Here is a 15308-nt window from a genome sequence, read left to right as displayed (position 1 = left end):
TCAAGGTGTCCTTGTGCCAGCACAAGAAGGCACCCCTAGCTGCAGTACAAACAGTATGAGAATGATTGTCAAAAAGGCAATCTGCAGTGGGTAAAATCTCAGAACACATTCTTCTCTAAGCAATTCCTTATGTCATCAATTTCCACCCTTGGGTACATGAGCACAATACACCTCTGCATGCCATGGAATGACTCATTAGATCTAGGAGGGCATATCTAGCATAATGCTACTCTCTCCTACCGAATGGAAAGTACAGTCATATAAGCTACTCAGTATAACAGTGTTTCTTGGTATGTTTTAACTATGTCACTTCTTTATGGTTGTGGTGATTCACCACTTGAAAAAAGCAGTGGATTTCATATACAGATACAGGCTGTCTGCATTTACACCATGTGACCAGATGACAACAACAGAGACTGAAGTATTTCATTTAAATTTAATTTATTTGTTAAATGGGCATGTTAACATGTCCATCTCTATCTCTGCCTGTTTTCAATCATGAGCTGAGCTACATTGTCAAAAGTAAATGTAATATATGTAATTTATAGTAGCCAACGTGTCAACGTATTTTTGGGAGGCAGGAGGAAACGAGGACTACACAAAACCAACAAAGACCAGTGAAGACCCTGCAAATACTGCATAGTGACTAGCATTCAGAACTGACCTCCAGAGCCTGAAGCTTGAACCAATGACCAACCTACTAAACACAAGAATGCAAAAGCGTACCAATAATTCTAAATACATTAAAATAATTAGGAATAAACATATTTTAAATGGCCTCAGCCTAGCATCTCCTCATTAGTGCGGCAATGGGTACTTCTCATATGCTGAATTGAAGACACTAAGAAGCTAACACATGTTCTTACTGTATCATTCTGATCTTAGAGACCTCTTTCTTGATGGGTTCTTTACTGAGTCCATTTCCTCTATCCATCATCATTTGACAAAAACTTAGAAGATCATGCATTCAGGTATATCAACTATGTGATGCATGCAGCTTGCTACATAAATAAATGCCTCTGTGCTCGTCAGATCACACCCATGTCAGCAGTAAGCATCTTTCTGGAAAATCAAAAACAATGCAAATTTGACACCTATATTACCAAATAACAAATGCCATTTTAATGGGTGAGTTGTTCTACAAAAGAAACCCTTCTTGAAGGGATCAGAGTTGGGTTTAACTTTCCATCAATCAGTGCTCATCCTCTTTTTCTTTAAGTCCCTGTGCTTGAACAGAGACTTGTTTGACATAATGCACATCATAACATCAGGCAATAATTCCACAAGTATGCTCATCCCCTTTGCCACTAGCAAGCACCTTCCTGCAAACAGAAATATCAGTAAAGATTTGGCACCCCACTAATAGCATGTGATGCTCAAGGATGAACATGCTTGACATACAGGGATTCGAACATGCTTGACATACAGGGATTCGAACAGCCATGTAGTGGGAAAGAGGGACAGTACTCCTGACTAACAAAGGTGGGTCTTCTTCATAGATGAAATGATTTGATAAGACAGTATTTCTTTTACATAATGTCAATGACCCTCTTTGATGGGTCCTAAAACTGGGTTGGTTCATAAGAAAAACTACCCAGGTGAAATGAGTTTCAGAACTTCATCAGGAGAGTAAGAAAGCAGAGTACTGATAAAATCAAGATGAAGGGCCCAACTCCAAAGCAGCAAAAGGAAAGATGCTTGGATGGAACTTAGCTGTGAAGCTTGCCATGAGCAGTCAAACACTGCAAGCAGCTACTCTTACAGCAGTGAACAGAACTGCAACCTTGGTAAATGGGAGTGTGATAATGTGAGGCATTGTCAGCTATGTCAGGGGAAGTAGGGCAGTAGATGTGTAACATATGCCAGCATAGCTAGCTGGAGTTTTGTTAAAGAATTATATGACATTTGTATATCAAACTGATTTGTACAGGTGCTTGTATTACAAATGTACAAACAGTAGGTCCTACTGGACAGAAAAGAAATACATCTTTATGTCAGACTGTATTGTAACTGTTGAAATTAATATACTGTAACAGAGAATACTGGAAGAGAAGAGGTTATTCTCAGCCCAGATTACTTTGAAAAATAAGTCTAAAATTAAATTACCTGGTTTAGGCCATAAAGATTGTATCTTAGAGTTCTGATTGCAGCTAGAGGCAAAATGTCTGTGAAAACCAGGACTAGGAATCCTACTGTCCTTATGGGTGAACTAATTGCTACCCTGGAAGGATGGAAGTTTTTTAAATGGTTTTATAGCTTCCAGATGCTATAAAACATCTTAGCAAAGCTCTATGTGTGTGCACTGTAACACGTGCTAGATTCTGGATCAGTTTCTAGTAAAGGAGGTAGTGTGGGAACCAGAAGTCAGCTAACCAGATGTATGCGGTGTCATTCTGTAATCCAGCACTGAAATGATGTTTTAATACTAGATGAGAGAGAAATCTCAGGGCAGTCTGTTTTTGAAACCTGACAAAGAAAGATCACTTACCCACTTCACCTTGCTTTGCCTTAGGAAGTAATCAGGGAATAGTAATTCTTTAGATAGTCAGGAAAATACAGTGAGATTAGTTAAGTACTATGTGAATCAATCCATCTGTGTTATTTTTAATATTTCCTGTGATTGAAACTCTGGTGTTTATTGTAGTTATTTAATATTTTCGTGTTCTTTTACTATTTATTATTAAACATACTTAAACTTTTCATTATGGCTGGTCTTTCAGAGAATATTTTAACCTTTGAGGGTACTTACACTTATATGGTGACACTGTGGCCACTTAGAAAGCCTTGCTGCAATGGTCAAACACTACCACTTATTTTAGCATTAATTTTACTCAGCATACTTGAGTACCCTTGTAAGAGCCTTAGAGTAGCTGGCTTTGGATTGTTATAGTGGCAGCATCTACTTTATAGTCTGGCTGGAGGGGGTATAGCTAGTAAATCTGTGCCAGCCTTTCCCAGGTGCGTGTGTGTGGGTGCGTGGGTGTGTGTGTGTGCGTGTGTGTGTGTGTGTGTGTGTGTGTGTGTGTGTGTGTGTGTATCAGCTTCTTGGAGCAGGCACACAGAGCACTGGGTCACAGAGAGGCTGGTGGAGGATGTGGCTTGGAACACTTGGCTGAGTACTCAACTCTACAGCTGTGGTCAGTGTGAAGTCTTTAGAGCCTGGTGGGAGAGACAGAGAGGGAAACCCAGCCCCAGGACAAGAATGGGTTCCCTGTGTGCTCTTAAGGGAGACTGCGCTTGGTGCAGACAGCTGCATCTGGAACCTGGTTTCCCTGATGAGGACTGAGACTCCATGATTACTTGCCCAGAGCAGGAACGTCACAGGGAGAAATAACCACTTGTACTCAAGATTATTCTGCTTGCTCATAGGTGAGCAGGACTAAACAACTAATTCCATCTGCATAAGTGGATGGACAACTCTCCAGAACCAGCTAATTCTAACAAGCCTCCCCCAAAGAAGCTTCTTTCTCTCAGGACAAAGAAATATCCTGTATCTATACTTCTCAGTTCCTGATCCCTACAAGAAAACAGGACACATGGAGGTGGAGTAGCAAGAAATGGAATTGACCTCAGTCAATTTCTCATACTAAAAGGAAAAGGATCATGTAACCAACTAGTGCACTAGTTAGTGAAGGAGATCAATACCCTCCAGAAGTGATCATTTTCATCAGTAGACAAGAGGAGGCCCTAAGCAAGCATGGCCACCAATTAGTTGGCATCAATTTCCTATCTTGACATCAAAACAGGGCAAATGGTGGGATCCGTCCTCAACCTGACCTGAGAGGAGAACCATCAACAAGCTTCCAGAACTCCAGATGTCTGCAGCCAGCTGACTGGTTGGGTATCAGGTACAGGTCATCTCGACAGACAACCACTCGCACTTGGACACGAACAGAAGCCTTCCAACAGCACCTAATTCCAACTACTGAAAAAATATGGCAGGCTAGGAAACAAAGAAAACCAACATCCTAGGACCTGAGGGAACACCCAAGTGATCATAGGCAAGTCATAGCCAATGACGACATTTCAGAGCTAAACTGTAGCATAGATACATGGGTGGAATTCTCCCTAGTGATTGTGACTACTTCTTCATTAGGGATGTCAGGGACCGAAAAAAATCATCAATTCAATGGTGCATGGGTATGAATAAATCCACTGTAGAACAATTTAGCTCTAATAATCCCCCCCAATAAAAAAGCACTGCTCTCGCCAGTGAGCAGTATTCTCACTACATACCTTCTGGATCTAGATATGCACAGGAAAATCACTCAACTAGGACCACCTTCTTGACTAAAGAGGGAGTGGGAGGAGCAAAAAACTACATGGAGGTGGAATGCCAGAAATGGGGTTAAAATCAAATGAAATCTTACACGAGAAGAGGAACACCACCACTGATCAGTGTGGTAGTCAAAGTAAAAGGTCAAGACCTTCAGAAAAAGTGAATTTCATGAGGAATGATGGTGGCACTAAGTCTGCATCCTGATCTCTAACCAGGAAAAATGGCAGGACCAGTGTCCAACTTGCCAAGAGATGAGACCCAGAAACAAGCTTCCAGTATTCTATATATCCACAGCTAGCTGACAACATGAGTACCACTAGTCATTCCCATGGTGAAATGCTCCCACTTGGGAAGCAATCATCTTCTGTGCCTTCAGTTTTGTATTCCACTCTCATATCCTTTGCTGAAGTTCTTCCTCAGAGTCTGCCTGTAATCCTACATCATCTGTATACTACAACTTTATGTCACCTCCATCCTCCTGCTTGATAATGCAGTCCATCACCAGTATAAACAGCAGAGGGCTCAGAGTTAGAAGCAAATCTAATCTCACTGAGAAACAATATGGGACACTGAACACTACTTGAGTCAATGGATCCTTGTACATAGCCTGCACTAATTCTACCAATATTTCTGGAACTTCACAGCAGGACAGTCCAAATCAGTTTTTTGAGAGCATGTCACATGCTTTCTCCAAGTTTAGAAATGCCCAGGTGGACTTACTTCCTCATCTCTGGTGTCTTCTAAACTATCTGTTGCACTGCAAACATCAGGTCGGTTGTGAAGTACCCTAATCTGAATCTGAAATGCCCATCTTAATTTCTGCTAGCCTGCATATTTATTAATAGGTATATAGAAGGCTAATATACACCCGGGTCTTTATAAGCCTAGCCATGCAATCCAACCGTATTGTATCCTTATGTATCATGGGCATTTATTAAGAGGGGGTATATGTAAGCTAGGAAGTTTCTAGAGGTTATATGGGGGGTATGTTACTTTGGACATGACTTCCTACTTCCGTCTATCATAGCGCAAGAGGTCAGACTTGGGGGTGAATTTCTGATTTCCCATCCACCGGTCAAGTTTGTTTGTCTTTTCGGCTTTTCCCGGTTAGGGGTTGCCATAGCAGAACTCCGGTCCACTATGGCAGTAGAATTTTACAGTGCCGAGGTGCCAGCCCGATGCCCGACCTTCAACGAAGGCACGCTCATTCACGCATGTCTTTCGAATGCCACTCGACCACGGAGAGGACATGCAGACTCCACACAGAAGGCACTCTAGCCGAGAATCAAATGGGGAACCTCTTGCTGTGAGGCAACAGCGCTACCGCTGCACCACCTACTTGGTGACACTGAAGTGTATTAACCCACCAGATGCGCAGTAGCAAGCCCCGCCCAAATCCTGCCTGACACATTGCAATGTAATTAATATTCAGCATCTGTGCCAAAAGCAACCCAATGTTTTATTGTAGACACTCACTACCAAAAAAGAAATGTTTTACTAGGGGCATAAAACTAAAATGCCTGTTGTACATCATATTTCAGTCAATCGGGCAGAGTTCACACCACAAAACTGTTTCTCTAAACAATACTGTTATTGTTTGTGTCTTTCGGCTTTTCCCGGTTAGGGGTCGCCACAGCGGAACTCCGGTCCGCTAATGATTGGCAGTAGAGTTTCACGTGCTAGCTTGCCAGGCCTAACGCACAACCTTCAACAAAGGAACACCCATTCACGCATGTCGCCACACAGAAGACGCTTTAACTGAGAATTGAACGGGCAACGTCTAACTGTGAGGCTGAAATTGTTTGCAGTACCAGCACCATTGCACAACACTTGTTCAGCGGGGGTATAAGGGGATGCAGGGGGGCTTGCCCCCTGAAAAAGGAGAAAGTAATAATTTCAATGAGGATGGAGTTCATTGTGAGCATGGATTCCGTGTCAATCATGGTGTATTTACATATTGAAACTCTGCCCACCGCCTTGTCAATCAAACAGGCCACGCCCATTTCTACATGAACTGGTGGGTTAATACACTTCAATACCGCCAAATATTTAATAATGACTTTGATATGCACGATCAACATTTATACTGCTGAAAAGGTCAGTGTCTGATGAACAACTTTTGCATTTACATTTTTAGTCTAGCTCTTCTAGTTAAAGAGTTATAATCATTTGTTTTCTCTATGGTATTAGAAATGGATTTTCTGAAAATGAGCTCAGGCTGCACTATTGTTCCTATGGTGGAATTAAGCAGGCAGCTTTTTCTGAGCTGCTCCGGAGTGAATGAGTTAACAAAAAACATTCTTTCCTTTTGAGTACTACTGCACCACCAGGGAATTTGCTAGGGAAATGCCTGTTATGCAAACTGGGTTGTATTATTTACTGCACACCAAAAGGGTTGAATGTGCATGTTCCAACAAAATCGTAGGGGAAAGTATTAGCAGTCTCAGTAAAAGTTGAAAAATGGGTCTATATCAGTTCATCGAAACGTCTGAAATTCTTTCACCATATGTTCGAACTTCAAATCACGATCTGCAAAAACATCAAAGTCTTAAAACAGTGATTTTTTTCCCAGGGAAAAAAATTGCTGTTCAAAGAAACACACACATGCAACACAAAACACACCAAAACAACTTCAATCCACACACATACACTCAAAATCCTACATCTAACCCTACACTAAACTGTACATACACTACTACCTATCCACAAACCCTAACCCTAAGGTCCGTCACTATCGCACACTCACCTGACCCATGCCCTAACCCTAACTCACCTATCCCGCCCTAACCCTAAAGTCTTTCACTATCGCACACCCATCTCACCCATGCCCTAACTCACCTAACCCGCGCCCTAAAATCCACACAATCACACACTTACCTGAACCCGACCCGTAACTTCCCACCACAGTCCTGATACTCGAGAAGCCACAGAAACGGCCCACAGACTTCTTTCCCTGGGAAAGAATTTGGTGGGCCGAGGCTTTGCGATTACCAGTGTTCGAACTTTACAGTTCGAACATCTGGTATTCGATATTCAGCCGTTTCAACAGACTGATATAAACCCTTGAAAAAAAGCCTGTTAAAGACATACAGACAACTGAAAAACTGCTGCAGCAGGTACCCACTAACTTATGGGCTACACATGCTAATAAAATAGGTATAAGATCTGCAAAACCAGTAAAAATAAAATTAAATCTATCCAAATCTCTCCCTAAAGTTCTGCAGTATCCACTACAACCAAAAGAGCAGAAAATCAAACTTGTAATTCAGTCCTTGATACAACAAGAAATAATAGTGCCAGTTAAAAGCCCTTGTAATATTCCTAGTCTCCCTGTGAAAAAGCCAGAACAAGATACTTATAGGTTTGTGCAAAATTTGAGGGATGTAAACAATGCAGTATTACCATCTTTTCCTGTGATTCCAAATCGAGTAACAATACTGAGATGCATACAACCTACAGCAAAATATTTTTCTGTGATAGTTTGTGTGTTTAGCATTCTTTTCTATACATATTCACCCTGAAACTCAGTTTCTGTTTACCATTACTTATAAGGGACAGCAGTATATATATATATATATATATATATATATATATATATATATATATATATATATACACACATATATGGACACGGTTACCACAGGAATACACTGAATCTCCTTTATTTTCTCAAATTCTAAAAAATAATTTGGAAGATTTGACATTTCCATGTGGATCTGTGTTAGTAAATCATCTACACATTGTACTAATAGCATCTGATTCTTTTCAGCAGTGTCAGCAGAATACATCTTTTAACTATCCTTGCAGAAAGAGGAAACAAGGTGTCAAAAACAAGTTGCAGCTATGGTCATCTCACATACATTATACTGATCATATGATACTTCAGGGTAGCAGGCAGATGTTACCATCTCATACTGAGGCAAGAGTTAAAGCCCCACGTCCAACTACTCAGTGTCAGATTAGATCTTTCTTATGTATGACAGAATATTGCAGACAGTGGATTTCTAACTATGCAAAAATTGCTAAACCTTTGACAAATCTTTTAAAACAGGATACACCAGACACCCTCCCTTGGGACAGTAAAGAGAAAAATTTATTTCAGAATTTAAAGCAAGCTTTAGCTACTGCCCCAGCTTTAGGGTCACCAGATTATGAAAAGACTTTTATTTTATTTTGTCATGAAAGAAATGAATTTGTTCAGGGATTGCTTCCACAAAAACATGGGGACCACTATCGTCCATTAGCTGTACAGCACTTGATTCTGTTGCAAAGGGATTTCCACCACATTTAAGGGTGTTAGCCACTGCTGCCATTCTAGTCGATCTTGAGCAATCACTGGTGCTCCAGCATGATCTTACAGTAGCCGTCAGCCATTATGTATCATCTTCCTTACTTAAAATAAAAACTCAACCCCCCTTGACTGCATGTCTAACTAAATATAAACTTACTCTTCTCTGATTCTCTGATCCATCCATTTCTCTCACACACTGTCCTGTTCTAAATCCAGCAGCTTTATCTACTGCTGAAAATGGTAAACAGCATGATATTGCGTGTGTGTGTGTGTGTGTGTGTGTGTGTGTGTGTGTGTGTGTGTGTGTGTGTGTGTGTGTGTGTGCAACTAATTATGTGCTTTCTCCTAGGAATGACAAGGACAGTCTTACAGCCAACACTAAACTAAACCTATTTGTGGATGGTTCCTGTGAAAGAGAATGAAATGAAAATCTGGTTGCAGGAATATCTGCACCAATAATGATGTCTTGCTTCAACAAAATCTAGAGGGCAAAAATTCTACCCATGTAGCTGAGTTAGTGGCTGCACAAAGGGCTTGTGAGTTACCGAAAGACAAAGTTGACAATGACAATCACTATGCTTTTGGTGTAGTACATGATTTTGGGCAACTTTGGAAACAGAGTATTTTAACTTCAGCAGGAACTCAGATTAAAAATTCTTTTTTGCGAATGCTTTATTAGATTCTCTGTTACCTAAAAAAATAGCAGTAGTTAAATGTAGTGCCCATCAAAAGAGTATAAAAAGAAGTTATGTCTTACCATAACGTTCCATCTGTGTTGTTGATCTTCGTTCATTCCTTACGATGGGTTATCGGTTCCGTCCTCGGAACCGAGCAGGCCTTATACCAAAAAACTCTCGAGCCAAGATCCTACCCACAATTCTCTGCTCCCTGTTACCTCAGATCGAGTTTGCAAGTTGATAGACAAAAGTAAAGGCTACCTCTGGTCAGAAAAGACTTACAAAAATGGAAGAAGGACCATATGAAATCCACCAGGAACCTACAGAGGGGGATGGAGGGTGGGGAGTAATGAATGAACGAAGATCAACAACACAGATGAAACGTTATGGAAAGAGATAACTTCTTTATCTGATGTTGTTAATCTTCGTTCATTCCTTACGATGGGACAGAGTCCCCAGCTACCTATATCCCTGGTCAGCCCTCACGGAAGGACATTCCTGAGTACCATGGAACCAAAAGAAGCTCTTCCTCTGTAGGCCAAGTCCAATTTGTAATGAAGAATAGCTGAGGCCCTAGCATGGAAAGCTGCTGAAGTTGTCATTGACCTTGTAGAATGGGCTTTCACTTTGTGAGGCAAAGTTATGTTGTTCTTGTTGTAGATGAAGGTAATACAATTTCTCAACCATGACGCTAATGTAACTTTAGAAAAAGGACAACCTAGTCTTGGTCCAGGAAAAAAACAAAAATAATTGGTCTGATTTACAGGTAGATTTTGTTCTGTTCAAATAAAAACGGATTTGCCTGTGAACATCTAGGGAGTACAGGCAATATTCTCCCTTGTTAGAATGATTAGGAAAAAATACTGGGAGGTCACTAGACTGGTTAACAGACCACTCTGACACCACTTTCAGTCAGAAGGAGGAATTAGTTCTTAGTGAGACTCTATCCTTATGGAAAATAAGGTAGGAACATTTGATGCATAAGGCTTGAAGTTCTGACAGACGTCTGGCCAATGTGATAGCAACCAGAAACAAGGTTTTCCAAGAGAGGTACTTTAAGTCACATGAAGATGCAGGTTCAAAGGGGAGTGCAGTTAGGGCTTGCAGAACCAAAGCCAGGTCCTGGGGTTGTACTAGTTCTCTAAAGGGAGGCTTTAGGTGAAAAACGCCCTTCAAGAAAAGTCTTACAGAGTCTGTGTGACATGAATGAAGAGTCTTGGAAGCCATTGTGGAAATTAGAAATGGCAGCTAAATAAACATGAACAGTAGAGGCTGATACCCCAGACTGAAAGAGATCTGATAAATAATCTAATACCACCGAAACTGGGGCTGAAAAGTGGTCCAATTGTTTGTTTGATGCCCATAAAGTAAATCTTTTCCATTTGCTAAGGTAGGTTAGCCTGGTGGATGATTTATGAGATGCAATAAGAATACTGCACACCGGGAAGGAGAGATTATCCTGCCTGGCAATCATTGCAAGTGGAAAAACCAAGCTGCCAGCTTCAGGTTTGTTAGACTGGGGTGGGTCAGACCCTGCAGATGGGAGATCAACCAAGCAGGTGAGGCCAAAGGAAGGGGAACCAAACTTGTTGAGGCCAATATGGTGCAATGAGGATTACTTTGCTCTTCAACTGCTGTGCTTTCTTCAAAAATTGGGAAATGAGGGGTAGAGGAGGGTAAGCATAAAGCAGACCCAAGGGCCAAGCGTGGACTAGAGTGTCTCTTGGTGACTGTCCCCGAGGGGGGATCAGGGCAAAGTAGTTGCTGCACTTGTAGTTGATTGGGGAGGCAAACAGATCGCAGCAAGGCTGGCCCCAGTGGTTGAAAATTTTTGCCGCTATCACAGGATTGAGGGACCACTCGTGAGATTGCAGAATGCACTTGCTCTCCTGGGAATGTACGTTGCAATGGAAAGCGGTTGGAAGCCATCACCCATTGCCATATTCTCAAGGCCTCTCAGCATAAACAGGTAAGATCTGGAGCCCCCTTGCTTGTTGATGTACCACACTACTGACATGTTGTCTGATTGGATCGCAATAGTCCCTGACGGAAGGATAGAGTGAAATGCTCGCAATGCTAGTAGCACCGCCCTCAGTTCCAGGACACTGATATACAAACGAGCCTCTTTCTCCGACCAGGTGTCTTGGTCCGAGTTTCCCTGACATAGCCCCCCCCCCATCAGGGAGGCATCTGTGGTCACTGTAGCTTTTGGCTGAAGGGGCGAGACCATTGTTGGGGATTTTGAGACATCCACCAGAGTCTTGCTTGCATCTCTGAGTTACACTTACCTGAAAAGACAAAGGATGCTGTAGAGGGTACCACTGAGTGAGAAGTAGCCACTGAAGAAGTCTCATGTGGAACCTGGCCAGAGGAACAATGTTGATCGAGGTTGACATCGACCCCAAGAGTCGGAGTATGGACCAAGCAGAAGATTTGTGGTGACAGATTGGCAGCTGAACCTGTTGTCTTATTCTTTGAAGAGATGTCATGCAATTTCTCGTGTCCAACAGAACTCCGATGAATTCTAAAGATTATGCCAGGGTCGTGTTGGACTTCTCCTAGTTTATAGTGATTCCAAGGCACTGAGCTGTGAGAAGAGTGTAATCCAGGGCTTCCTCTAGTAGACAACTGGTGAGGGCGGTAAGGAGCCAGTCGTCTAGGTATGGAAACGCCTGGAATTCTTGATGTCTCAGGTGAGCGATAACCACTCCCATGCATTTGGTGAACACTCTGGGGGCTGTAGAGAGACTGAAGGGCAGTGCTCGAAATTGATAGTGACTGGCTCCTATGCGGAAGTGGAGGTATCTTCTTGAGCGTTTGTCCACTTTTATATGATAATACGCATCTTGAAGCTCTATAGAGCATATCCAATCGTCTTCTTTCAAAAGAGAAAGGATAGGCTGAACTGCGACCATCCAGAATTTCTGTTTTTACAAATTTGTTTAGTGTGCTGAGATCCAAAATCGGTCTCCAGTCCCCTGTCTTTTTGGCATTAAAAAGAATCTCGAGTAAAAAACGGATCCTGTCGGGTCTGGGGGGACCGTCTGGATGACTCTTTTTTGTAGCAGCTTTTGGATTTTGTGTGCTGCTGCTTCCCCCTGACTGGGTGGGATGTCGGGTAAATTTCTGGGTATAGTGGGACAGAGATGGAAGGGAATGCAGTAACCTCTGGATATTATCTGTTGTACCCAGGAATTGGTGGTTATGGTTTGCCAGGCAGTAGGGTACAAGGAAAAATTACCCCCGACCACTTCCAAAGGTGAGCAGTCAGGACTGCTTCAGGAGCACTGGTGAGGTTGCCCAGAGAAAGAATCTCTGGAACCCCGGTTTCGTGGACCTCCCCTGCCCCAAAAGGGGAGTCTTCCATTAGAGTTTCCCCCTCTGCCCTTAGGGGAGAACTCGGCACATGCATCACGGAAAGGGCCCTGTGATTTTCTGTGCCACATCTTCCTGCTCCTCTGATTTCTGAAGTAGAATCGTTAAGGGGTGGAGTGTCGGACACCAACAGCAGACAGGGTCTTGCCATCTTGTTCGCACCTTGCCAGCATATCCTTAAACATTGGACCAAACAATGAAGAGGCCTCGATGGGGGCATTCATAAAGGAAGCTATAAAGGAGTCTGCAAAGGCGCATCCAGACATGTCGGCTTATGACTATGCCTGCCTACCGTTCTAGCCACTCCTTCCATTGCGCATGAAATGAGGCACATGGAAGAACTGGATATAGATTCCAGGGTTGCTATCTGAGATACCTTGTCACGCAGCTCATCAGAAACAGCTCCTGCCAAGGTTTCAGAGGGTTGGTTGATAAGGTCCCTCTGGAGCCCCGTAAAGTGTGCCAAGTAGTTCAAGGACCTTACAGCGAAGGTTAATGAAGCAAACACATGCTTCCCGAGTCTGACTACTGCCTGCGACTCCTTGTTGGACAGATGGACAGTCTGGCTCTCTTCTGCCAAGTTTTTTTTTTAGTTGCAGCCACCACCACCATGGCATCTACTGGAAGACCTTTGGACCAATGAGGATGTTCAGCAGGGGGAGATAAAATTTTGTCAGGCCTCCGAGGTATAGCTTCCAAAGTGTCAGGAGCCTTCCATGCATGCTGGACAATGAGCTGGACAAGCTCATCGGCCAGTGGGGTAACCCAGGAAATAGGGGCCAGGCATGAAAGGTCTGCAGGAATACAGATTCCTCTGAGGAAGGGTTGGAGGACTTCCAGTCGCCCCAGTCTTAGGATTTTGAGGATGACACCAAAGGACACCTTATCAGAGGGTGACCGTGGGGACCCTTCCCCGTCATCAAAGTCTGTCTCTTCGGTTAGAGACTCCTCAGTGGAGTCCATGTGCTTCCTCTTGCACAAAGCCTTGCAAGGGACTTTCTTGCAAGGGACTTCCTCAGTGGGGAGCTCTGGGGAAGATTGCGAAGAGGGGATCTCCTGCGGGGGAGAAGCCTGAAGCCCTTGTGCCTGGGGTCCAGTAGTTGTGGCTTGCAACAGTTGTGGCACAGAGGGGGACAAGGACTCCGACAGGCATGTTTTGCCAGCAGAGGCAAGTGCCCTCTCCATGGCCTGGAAGGCCGGACCGCCCGAAGAGGGATGGGAGCCCAGAACCAAGCACAACAACCTCGGGACCGGGGTTACACCCTACTCCGATGAGCCGACCCCCAGACCAGAAGTCTCAAGAGGGCTGTGGAGCATGAAGGCAGGAGGATTCCTGGAGGGAGCCATAGAAAATATTGGCAAACCAAGAACGCCTGCCCCCACGGCACAGCCACAGTCTGAGAAGGGTCCGGTGCCCAGTGCACCGAGGGCCACAAGGACAACTCCAGCTCCAAAGTGAGGTCCACTGTTGGTGTCGAAGAAATGGAAGCTGCTGTCAGAGGAAGGGGCTTCGATGCATCCCTGGAAGTAAAAGGAAGAATGTAAGATGGAGTCTGTGGAGAAATACAGTCACCTGCAAGAGGGAGGGCAGCTTTAGATGGATTAGAGAGTCCCCTGGCCACAAGCAACTGATTGACAAGCTGCAAAACATCCTGTTCTGAGAGGCTCCTGGTCGACCTCATAGAGAGACCTGATGGTGACTCTGGCCTGCCCAAAAAGGGGCTGTACTGACTTCCCACAAAAGGATCTATGGAGGGAGAGTACTTAGATCTGGCAACAGCCCAGAGCCAAGGGTGTCTGCACCGAGGAGAATAGTGCCGAGGGTATCTGTGCCGACAAAGGTAGCGCCATAGGCGTCGAGAGTGTCTGCACCGTGAAGAGCAGTGTGTCAAATGTCTGCACCGATGAATACTGTGCCGCCGAAGGTGTCTGCACAGGTAATGACGGTGCCGAAAGTGACTGCACTGAGCAGGTCGGTGCCGAAGGCATCTGCACCGTAGAGGGCAGTATTCCGGACGTTGACTGCATCAGCAAGGACGGAGCCGAAGGAGTCAGCACCAACGGTGTCGAAGAAGACTGTACCTGTAAAGACAGTGCTAAAGGAGTCTGCACCAACGCCAGCAGTGCCGAAAATGGCTGTGACGATACTGTCGTAGCCATGAGTGTCTGCACCGGGAACTCCAGTGCCGGTGAAGAAGACATAGCTGAAGTGAGAAAAAATTGGGATGGTGCTGAGGCTGGAGCAGAAAGGACCACAGATGGCAGAGCCAGGCCCTAAGTTTTCACCTTTTTGTGAGTCGACTCCTTGTGGTCTCCAGTGGGAGACGAAGTGAGCGATCTCGAGGAGGAAGAAGCACGGGGTTTAGAAGGAGGGGGTGAGCCCTCTGACCCACAGATAGCCTTGCAGAAAGGAGATTTTAGGAGGCCTTTTAGTACAAGTTTGTTCTTCCTTTCATTCAGAATCCTAGTCGAGAAATTTCTACAAATCCCACACAGTGGGGGGGGGGGGGGGGTTCACTGACAGGTGGGGAACATTCAGATAATAAACACACAAGTCATGATTATCAGAAAGAGGAAACTTACGGCTGCATTTTGTACATTGTTTGAAACCAACATTATTTTTCTTATCTGACATTATAATATCAAGGAAATAAACTACGATACTACTAAAAAGTTAGGAAAGTAC

General features: G+C 43.9%; 1 protein-coding gene across 1 annotated transcript in view; it reads right to left on the bottom strand.

The window, feature by feature from the left end:
- HAUS7 (HAUS augmin like complex subunit 7) overlaps positions 1 to 15308 on the bottom strand; it is a 403197-nt gene that overhangs the window by 1493 nt on the left and 386396 nt on the right. The window lies entirely within an intron of this gene.

The sequence above is a fragment of the Protopterus annectens genome, chromosome 1.part0, assembly GCF_019279795.1.
Source record: "Protopterus annectens isolate FY-2018-M chromosome 1.part0, PAN1.0, whole genome shotgun sequence".
NCBI lineage: Eukaryota > Metazoa > Chordata > Ceratodontiformes > Protopteridae > Protopterus > Protopterus annectens.
Note: the sequence above shows the minus strand (reverse complement) of the source record. Positions and strands in the feature narration are given on the sequence as shown.